This window comes from Macaca mulatta, chromosome 7, assembly GCF_049350105.2.
Source record: "Macaca mulatta isolate MMU2019108-1 chromosome 7, T2T-MMU8v2.0, whole genome shotgun sequence".
NCBI classification, from domain to species: Eukaryota; Metazoa; Chordata; class Mammalia; order Primates; family Cercopithecidae; genus Macaca; species Macaca mulatta.
This window is the reverse complement of record NC_133412.1, coordinates 156,395,909-156,407,419: the sequence shown is the minus strand read 5'-3', so window position 1 is coordinate 156,407,419 and position 11,511 is coordinate 156,395,909.

Sequence of the window (11,511 nt, the reverse complement as noted above, 5' to 3'; positions counted from 1 at the left end):
AATTATTTATATAAATTCATCATCACTAATATTTCCATAACATTAGGTATATACCGGGCAATTTCTAAGTGATTTACATATTAACTAATTTATAAGAGGAGGATATGAAACAGATATGTACATATGTAAATGAAAATATGTTTCCCATATAATATGGTCATATTAGAGAAATTCTATAAGTGGAAAATGTTGCCTCCCAAGAGAATAATGAATGGGGCACATTACCATGATAAAATCAATCAAGCTGAGAGAGAATCCTTGGCTCACCTGGACCGACACGAATGGATAGCTGCTCATAGGACCAGGGGTGTCCTGACCCTTTTCTGGGAGGGCCTCGATTTCCGATGATATTCCAATTTCAGTTGCAGTTCACAGGTATATTTACAAAATAAATAAATAAATAAATAAAAAACACATGTTTCCTTAAGGTAATCTAAGCAAAACTCCAGTTACAGTTGCCTCTTCCGAGTAAATCTGCATATTATTTCCCTCATGTTTTACGTGTTGATCTTCTCATTGAACCTTTAAAGAGTGTTTTTATTTTCATCATTTCCCAGTTCTCAGGAACACTCTAAGTTATCTCTTCCAAGAAATGAAAGGTCTAGAAATATATCACTTGGATCTTTATAGAAAGTTTTATACATCAATGTGTTACACAATATTTTCTTAGAAAGACAAGGACTCTCGTGATATTTAAAATTGTATAAAAATGCAGAAATACATTTTATATATCTGATTTAATGAAAAATAAACTTTCTTGGGTGATGGTAGTAATGATGAAAGGGGAAATTACAAGTTAATGAGATCCAAGCAGATTTTTCTGGTAACTTTTTTTGATCACTGAGTAGAACTGAAAATCTGTAGAGAAGGGACAAATTGCACGTGTCAACAATGTCAAATGTTTTGCATTTCTATGAATGCTGACAATTTTAAATATCTTTCCAGCAAGAGCGGTGTAGAAACACTGAGAGTCACTTCTGAAAAAGAGTTTTAGAGGCTGGAAGTTTCTTCAGCAGCATTTTCTAAGTGTGCCAATTCTTAGGTCACATGCTACTTTATTTTTCTATGAGATTTTATTATGTTAAATAAATATTCCTGAAAAAAAATTATTCTTCTTGAGTCAAGTCACTTATTGCTTTATTTTTCTACTTATCTTCCAAAATTATTTTTGAAGATTCAGTCTCCATCTTTTCCTCACCTGTTTACTCTCTCTCATTTCAGATACCATCTCACTCACAGGCTTCATGGTCACTTCTGTTTGTATCAGTCAAAATAGGCTAAGTTATGCTGTGGAAACAAACAGCTCAAAGTTATAGTGGTCTGTAACAACATAGTTGTGTTGTTTTTTGTTTGTTTGTTGTTTGTTTTTTGAGACGGAGTCTCTCTCTGTTGCCAGGCTGGAGTGCAGTGGCACCATCTTGGCTCACTGCAACCTCCACCTCCCGGGTTCAAGCGATTCTGCTGCTTCAGACTCCCAAGTAGCTGGGATTACAGGTGCCCACCACCACGCCTAGCTAATTTTTATATTTTTAGTAGAGACAGGATTTCACCATGTTGGCCAGAATAGTCTCGATCTCCTGATCTCATGATCCACTCACCTAGGCCTTCCAAAGTGCTGGGATTACAGGCATGAGCCACCGTGCCTGGCCAACAACATAGTTTTATTCCTCTCACAGTCCTTAGCCAGGAAGAATCCACAGCAGTGGCCATTGTTGTGACACTGGGAGTGGAGTAAGGTGGGGCAGGAAGAGGTTAAGGACTCTGTTCCATGCAATTGTTTACGCTCTACAACTCAGACCTATGCCATGGGGAATATTGCTAGTTGATGTGGAGGAGCAAATGAGCTGTGACCAGGTAGAACATGGCTCTCAAAGCACATCCCCAAAATGACACCTTACTTCAGCTCAAGTTGCATTGCCTATAACAAGTTAGGTGGCCAAGCCTATTCTCAACTAGGAGTAGAAGTATACTTCCCAGAAGCTACGTAACACAATTTACCCATGTTTCAATGACACTCAACTTCTATTTCTATTTTAATCCTTTTTTTTCAGCCCCAGTCCTGCCTTTCCCATTCTCAACTGGACACTTCCATTTTAATATTATATGAGTGCCTCAAACATTTATCATATCAGAACAAGAATTCATAATCTCCTTCCAAAGCCAACTGGTCTCCAACGTCCATAGACATAATTTCAGAATAATGTTAAACTCCTTGACCCTTTCCCATGTAATCACTCCTGTAAACCCTGTTGATTATGCCTTTGAAATTTTTCTTATACTTAAACCTTTATTTTGATTTTCCCCCAATTTACTTCGTTCAGACTTCCTATCTGGTCTATTCTACGCTTAATAGTATACAATGCAGGTAAGTCTAAATAAGTTTTGACTGTGTCATTTTCTTTGCTCAGAAGCCTTTAGCATCTCCCATTGTTTAAAAAATACTATTTAAACTCTTCAATCTATAATTTAAGACTGCCTAAGGGTTACTACTCAATTTATCTTCCGTTGGTTCCATATATTCATAGTTTGTCCATTCCAGTTAGAAAAGTCCTCACCCTCTAAACACAAAACACAATTCATATTTTCATATTGTTGTCTATTACTCGTTCTTCTGTAATTTATACATTTTTTATTCTTCAGAGAGAGTTCTGTACATAGACGTTTCTCAATACCTGGCTAAGAGGAAGAAAAATAACACTATGTTGTTTTATGTGAGTATCATCAACTGCCTGACATTTTACAAGACACTTTTAAAACATCATCTTATGTATTCCTTACTTGAGTTTTATGAGATGACTACAATTATCTTCATTTTATGCATGAGGAAAACCGCAGCTTTAAATAAAAAATGGTAAGAAATAAGGGCCAGAATCAAAATATGGTTGATTCAAAGCCAGTCTGTACTTTTATATTTAATATTTGGAACTGTGTTGGATGCACATTCATCTAGTATGTCTATAACTTTGCCCCAATGTCTTCTTTGAGTTGAGAATTTTTCTAGGTATAGAGTAAACTGATTATATCACATTGTGCTGATTGCCTTAAATCAAATTAGCTTCAGAGACGAATAGGAAGGTGGTTCTCAAACTCCTTACATTAAATGTATGTTCCTCCTTAGGTCTATTGTAAGCCTCTAAATGTAGTGTTTGCCAATCTATGTCACAGCGTTCACCTATCAAACATGGTGACAACCTCATAAAATTAAGACATCCTGTAATCTGCTTCTAACATTCGATGTTTGTAAAGATTCCCAGTAATTAAAGATTATTTGAACTAAATAATCTTTTAAAAATCAGTAAAAATTCCTCATAGTGTCTAATATAAACAATATAGAGAAATATATATGATACATTGAGATGTTTATATGAGATATATTACTAAATACCAATATAAAAAACCAAGAATTTCTCTCTTTCAATAATTTCCTATACCCCCAAATATATACATTTTAGTTGCATTGAAAAATATTCAAGTAATAATTCAGCTGTGATTCACTCTTTTTCGTCTCTCAGCTCCTAAAAGTGAATTTCCACTGGAAAAAGCCAGAGTTGTGTAAGGTACCAAGAAAAATTTTTCCAGATTTTACTATTCAGGGAAGGAAGATTAGTGTGGAAGAGACCTAAAGGCAAATCTGCTCATATTAACCCATAAATACACAAAATACCAAATACAAAAGGTTCAGAAAGTTCTATTTCTAGAATATATATGGTTGGTTAATTTGCAAGTTAAGTATCCCTTAAAGATTTTGTGATTTTATTGGGCTGACTTCACTGAGAAAGGTAAACATTGCTACTTTGCTTTAGGTATTAAACAATCAGAGCTCACTCAGGGGCATTCTTTTTTTAAATCAAAGTCATTTTATTATTGGTAATCAATAATCAACAATCCCAAATATCCAGTCTTCTATCCAAAGATAATGTAAAATTGATTGTGACCTTCTATTTGAGAATTCTTTTACCTATGGCTGAAATATTCAGTCATAAGGTACTTCTTGAATTGTGAATAAGCTTTAGAATCTTAGTCTAAATCAAGAAAACTTTTATGAAAGAAAATCAATGCTGAGTACATATCTGAAATATGCAAAGGTCAGTCCTTATTAATGTAATTTGTAATAACAGCTAAACAGAATAAAAAACAAACATTTTAATTGGGATTCTCTATTAATAAAATAACCTGTGCACTTCAGCCCCTAATTGGCATAGTCTTCTTTATGTGTTTAATGAGTAAACTGCCTAGAGCGGAAGGAACAGGTGATAAAGAAATTATTTTAATAGCAGTAGAAAGAAATGAAGAAAAAAGAAAGACCCATCTAAAGAGTGAACTATTAGTAAAAATTGGGCCTTGCTCAGTTTTATGACTGTAATATCTCTTTTAAATGTTTCACCGCCCCTCAGGAATGATTGGAGTGCTTTTAGCTTATTTTTAAAGCCTACACATAACTATGACATCACCTATTTCCTTAACTTCCTATCTCTGTGGCATCATCTAATGAACACACCTCAGAAAAGATAGCTTCCTTGTGCTTGGATTTGGAGGAAGTATCTTGGGAGAGACCAAAGGGAACTGTTCTTTCTGATTTTTGATTACTTGGAGTAAGTTCTATTTTATATATTAACAAAATGGACATAATATTAACAAAAATGGCCATAAAAATAGACTAGGTTGTCTACAACAAAATGATCAGTAACATAATTTTCCATAGTGAATTCAAAGCAAATGCAAATAGTACAATATTTTACTTACGAAGCAGTTGTCCAAGTATCCTACTGTGATTTCTGTAGGTATGTAATTAATATATTTAGTGCTGGATATCAGAAAGAGGGAGAGAAAGAGAATTCCATGATTCAGAGTTGTGATTTAGGTACCTAATACAATTGTCATTCCTTATCTGTGATTTTACTTTCTCTGGTTTCAGTTACCACAGTCAACCGCAGTTCAAAAATATTAAATGGGAAATTCCAGAAACAAAAAATTCATAAGTGTTAAATTACACAGCCTCCTGAGTCATGTGATGAAATCTCATGCTGTCCTGCTCCGTCCCGCCTGTCTTGAATCACTTCTTTGTCCAGTGGATTCAATCTGCCTATGCTTCCCAGTACTTACTCACATAGTAACCGTCTCAGTTATAAGATTGACTATGACAGTATTGCGGTGTTTGTGTTCAAGTAACCCTTACTTTACTTAATAAAAAGTGCAAGAGTAGTGATATGGGCATATTTTTATAACTATTCTGTTTGATTATTATATTAAACTTTATCATAGTTGTGTACATATTAAAAAAAAAAAAAACAGAGTATATGTAGGGTTTGGCAATACCTGCTGTTTCAGGCTTCCACAGGAAATCTTGAAACCTCTCTCTCACAGATAAAAGGGGGCTCCTCTATTCCTCTGGCTCTGTTCAAGAGCCAAAACAAATTGCAAAGGTGGCACTGTAAGATATCATTTTAACCTTCCATGTGTTAACTATCCATGGGAAATTCTAGACTTGCCAGAAAAAGACTGGATGGACCAACCTGTCAATAGGCAGAATGAAGCCATTTTAATGTCAGTCATCCTGGTGAGAGGATTCTGGAATCTGAAAATTGATCAACAATTGTAATGTAGTTTCCAGTGTGTGCTTCATTTACCATAAACATTAAAACCAATTTAAAAAGAGGGTGCTGGAGTATGAGAAAGGGATGCAGGCAGAGGCTGACTGAAAGAGTTAAGAAGAGACAAAGAGAAATCAGAGAGAGGCAAAGTGATGTATGTTAAACACGTATGAGCTCCACACCTGTGTAAATTTGTGAGGGTTCTAGGAAGTTATGAAGTTAAAATTCTCCTCAGTCTTGCCCCAAAGCAAAAGAAAATTGCTTCAGCAACTATCCCCCAAGTGCATAAGGAATCTTTTTATAAATAGGTCCTTTGTGATTTGTATTAATCACCACGTATGAAAGCTTTCAGTCTGAAAAGTAAATTTCAAGGTGTTGAAGCAACTTTGGTATGGAACGTATTGCTTTTGGAGGAAAGCTGTCATTCTTCTGTGGGTGCCGTCAAGTACAAGTTGTCAATATGAATAAAAGACTACGGGCCACTTATAAGAGGGAGCATGAGGGTAAATGATGAGGGAACTTGGGGTTAAATCGCTGGGAGCCCTATTTTTTTAATTAGAAATTCCATCTAGTAGTTTCTACCCCGCAGGGATTCTGAGGTCAAATCCAGAGGAATGTGTTTACAAAATGACTGAAATTTGTAGGGTCAGGTTCAAATCAACATCAATAATTAAAAAAAAAAAAAAACCAGTTTGACTTGTGTTATTAACTGTGTTCTAAAAGTTGACATCTCATGAGAATTTCTCACTCTCAGAGTTTTCCTCTGCCCTCTTACTTTGCTATTTAAAGAGTGGTTAACACATCACTGAAAAAGACAACTGTGTTAGAAACCCGCATGACTACACTTGTTAATGGGGAATGAGGTGTTTGGTCTGTGGTGGAATGTGCCACTCAGACACACACGATCCAAATGAAGCCAGTGGAACCATCTCAGTTCATAACTTTCACACCACACTGTGTTTTTCTTTAGGTTCTCTTAATTCAAAGTCTGTGATCTTTGGAAATGGTTTTGTTTTCCCATGGTCTTAGTTGGGCTTCCTAGAGAGCAGTGGCTAGCAACCACTCTCTTTCCCAGCCTCACTTGAACTCTTAACAACAATCCTCTTGTAATGATGCCAGTTCAAGGGTAGGATTAGGATATTTGTCCAGGAGACCTGGAATTTCTCAGTTTCACTTTCTGAATTTAAGAAGGGTAAATTTGCTCGTGAGTTTTAGAGAAGATATTTTAATTCTCCTGTTGACCTTATGTTCAGATCCTTGAAGACAGCAAGGTAATTTTTTAAGTGCTGAAATATAGTATTACATGAAGATTCCTATATATATATATCTCCGGATTTACTTTTCAACTCTCATCAATTCAACTTGGTCAAGATAATAACATTTCATATTCAAAGCTGTGTATCTGCTATGGGAACTCAGAAATTAAAGATTCACCAAGCAAATGACCAAATGACTCTAGCAACCGACCTTCACAGCAAGCAGTATTTTTTAAACAATGGGATATATATGGTGGAATGAATGATTAGCATCTACAGTGATAATAGAGTTCTCTGAGCAGTTTGAAAACATACTATGGCAAGCCACGCAAGAGAAGATGAAATACCATGTCAACCTGGAACCTCTCCATATGGGTTCATGAATAACAGGATCACCTACACACAGAAAACACTGCCACAGTTTCACAGTATTCATCATCCAGGAAATCTATGCACTTAATCTGAAGAACATGTATTGATGATTGGCACCAACAAATACGTCTCTATCCTTGTAGACGTAAAAGCAAATTTGGCCCTTTTTCATTTGAGCACTATTTTCTACCATTTCAGTTCTCATCAGTGGAATAACAAGTGATAATGATAATTCCATGGCTCGTGGTTATTATAAATTTTGTATAGCTAGTAAAATATCAAGTTCTGTTCAATGCGATTTTAGAGAAAAATATACGTATTTCCTCTGTTCATTACTTCTTTAACGTGAAAATTAATGATTGAAAATAATAGCTGAGTATGATGTGAGCATTATATTGTGAGAATGTTTAAATCAACTGTTTAATGCATATAACATGTACACTCCACCCTGATAGAAAAAACCATAACCCAAACCAGTTGTGTGTATGTGTGCATGTATATATTCTCTTTTCATCAGTGTATTGACTCTATCAACTTAGCAATGTCATATAAATGAATAGTTACTTTTTACTTGTTTTGGAAAATGAACCGTGAGATTCAATTAACTTTGAAGTAATCTTTACATATATCAAAATATATATGTAACGTGTATTAATCCCATGTTCAAGGAAATTATTCTATATCACAATACTTTATGTTTACATCAACCTTAATTTCTGGACTTTATCCAAAAGAGAAATCACATACATTTCTCACATATTTTAGTCAGAAATGAATGTTCCTATGTCACAGCATGACCATAGCTAGTAGCTGTTTTCCTTTTGCTTATACAATTCATAAAATAGATTTATCTGCTACTTATGTAATACATATATATAACGTAATTGAAAAAAGTATTTGAAAAAATGTGTGTGCTTTCCAAATTTTAAAGTCTGTACTTTACTTTCAATGATCTACTTGATTAAAATTACATGTGTGTGCATACATGTAAGGAGAAGGCTGTGTGTGTGGGGGGGTGTATGTGGACCTATGCATTTTTGGCATACAGTGTCATGAGAATCTGCTAATGCATACTGTCACTTTTGCATTGGAATTTGTAATATATCTTAGGAAAAGCAGTGCTGCCAGATGCCTGGTTTGAGAAATTGACCTAAAAAAGATACTGATTTTTAAGAATGCAACCAAGTAATTAAGAACAAACAAGTAAACTTTGTTTTTCTTTTTTACAAACTACTTTTTACAAACTATCTTGTTATTCATGCTTGTAGTTTTCTTGCCTTAAAAGTATTGGCACTGTGTTAAAATATTAAACCACATATTTGACAAATATTAAGTGCATATAAAATTAAGTAATGTGGAAGAATTATGTGTCATTAAATCAGAACTATATATTTATTAAAACTGAATGTTAATATTTATTTTAAGCTTTCTTGCAGCCAGGGTAAACATCATAACATATGAGAAAAAATGACAACAATAACATTTAAAACATATTAAAGGCACATATCTATTTATGTTTTTACATGGCAAAACACTGTAAACCTCATTTAATATCTAGTTAAAATTAAACATTTTTCTAATCATCAAACTTATTTCTGTACTAAATCAAGGAGGAATTTGTTTTTTTTATCATGTTATAGGTTGTTGAATAGTCTATTCTGCAAACAACTAACATTTGCAGAATATATGGAAACCACTCTTCATCAGATGGTCTTTAAATTATTACGGCACGAAATGAAAACATAAGCAAAACCTTTCCTTGTTAAATCTATATGAAATATTTATAATGATGAGCACTTTAAGCACTTAAGCCTAACAAATATAATCTCAATACAAAACACACAGTGACTAAGAAGAAGGGATTTTAGCTTCATAGTATAAACACTTATGTATCAATTTTAGTTCTGGAGTTTGATTTTTTCATGGTCATTTATATTCTACAAATTTTTTTGCTGCTAGAAGTTGTATAACAATGAATGGATATTTGAAGTAAATATGAGGATGTATGTAGGTTACATGGCACATTGGATACATTCAATTTATGTGAAGGATACATTCCTCCTAATTAGGAAGGACAATTTTTACTATAGTAATTATAACACCTTGATCTTTTAAAATGATTTGTGACCTAAGCACTTTTATATACATTATTTAATTTGTAAATTTCAGAAGTATTATAATGTACATATTATTTTCATTTCTATCAACTTATTGAGATATAATTCACATACAACATTTACCCATTTTAAGTGTAGAATTGGGTGAATTTTGGTGAATTTATGCAGTTGTGTAACACCACTTTAATAAAACTTCAGGATAATTTTAATCATTCTGAAGACTTCCCTTGAGTTCAGTTGAAGTCAATGTCCTCCTCCAACTTCTAGTCTCAGGCAACCACTGATATGCTTTAATAAGTATACTTTTGCAGTTTCTAATTACATATGGTGCTAAGTAAAGATAGAGCTTCTTTGTCTTATTTTTTCCCCTGCATATTTTCAATTGCTGTAGCACTATTTGTTGAAAACACTATATCTTATTGAATTACTTTAGCGTTTAATTGAAAATCAATTGTCATTATATAAGTAGGTCTACATGCTATTGTGATCCAATGAGCTATGTTTCTAAGTTTATGCTAACATCACGCTATCTTAATAACTGTACTTTCGTTGTAAACCTTGAAAACAAGTAGTGTAAGTTTTCTGAACTTCTCTTCATTTTTCAAAATTGTTTTTGTTTTTCAGATCGTGTGCCTTTTAACATAAATTTTTGAATCAGCTTGTGAATTTCTTACAAAAAAAATGGCTATCATAATTTTGATTTAGATTGCACAGAATCTATAGATTAATTTGGGGAGAACTGCATAGGCACTGTATGTCTTCATTTATTTAGAATTTTTTCATTTTCCTTTCCAGTGGTTTGTATTTTCCATATCTTGCAGATAATTTGTTGAAACGTTTACAAGTTTTTGCTATTTTAAGTGGATTTGCAGTTTGATTTAATGTTCTAATTGTTCACTGTTTATACCTCCCCCACTCCCCTACCCCCAACACAATTGGCTTTTGTTATTTGTCCTTATGCCCTGAAGTCTTGGTAAATCCACAGATTAATTCTAGGATAATTTTTTTCTTACAATTCTTTAGTATATTATATGGATGTAAGCATGATGTATTAACAATGTTTTCTAGGTTCCATATTTGATGCTTTGACATCTAGGACTTTGCTGACCTGGGAGAGACTGCCTCCAGCAGGGTTGACTGATTCCTTGTCACTTGCCTGTGAACATGCCTTTCCTATGCATCTAACCAACTGAAGGCACTTACTCTCATTACCTCTTTATTAGGCTTTTACTTTAGGTCACTATTTCACTGCCCTAATCATCCCAGGAGTAGGCTTAGACAAATAGGGACAGCCCCCATACAGAGGCAAGAGCTCTCTAGAATTGTTCAGACTAACCAATCCTAAATCTATGTAGCCTGCTTATCTTGCCCTGTTCATTCCTTCCCCCCCCCCCAAAAAAAAAATATCATAAAAAAAACTCTTGACTACAGTTCCCTTCTCTTACTGCCTGTGATCAGCATTGGTGTTATTTCCCGTGGCCTTCTGTATCCTGTTCTTGGGAACTGTGAGCAATAAACTATATTTCAATGGAAACTGTCACCTAATCTGACAGCCTCACCATACCTAAGTACAAATGAAATCTACATATTAAAACACAGGGTCATGTTGTCTACAAATGAAATAGTTGCATTTCTTCCTTTCCAATGTCTTTTATTTTTTTTCTGCCTCATTTCAATATAGTTTTAAATGTTAACTGGTGAGAATACACAACCATACCTTTTTCTTAATACAAAGTAGAAAGCATTGAGTAGGATGCAAGTTCTAATTTTTTTGTTGGTTTATAAATATTGTTAATGACATTTATAAAGTTTCTTTTCATGTAAAGTTTGCTGATAATTTTTATCATGAATGGGAGTTGAATTTTGTCAAATTCTTCTGTATTTATTAAAATGATCATATATTTTTCTTTATTTTTTTAGTTATATTGGTTGAATTTTTAGATTGTTACACCAACCTTGCATTTTCCTGGAAAAATTCATTTTACCATGTGATATATGTATTGCTTTTATAGATTGCTGTGTCTCATTTGGCAAGTTTTGTTAACTTCTTAGTATGTATGTTTATGAATATTATTGGTCTGTAGATTTCTATCCTTCCAATGTATTTTTAAAACATTAATAATAATAATATTAGTTTTGTAAAATAAATTAGGGGATGCTCCCATCGCTCCTGTT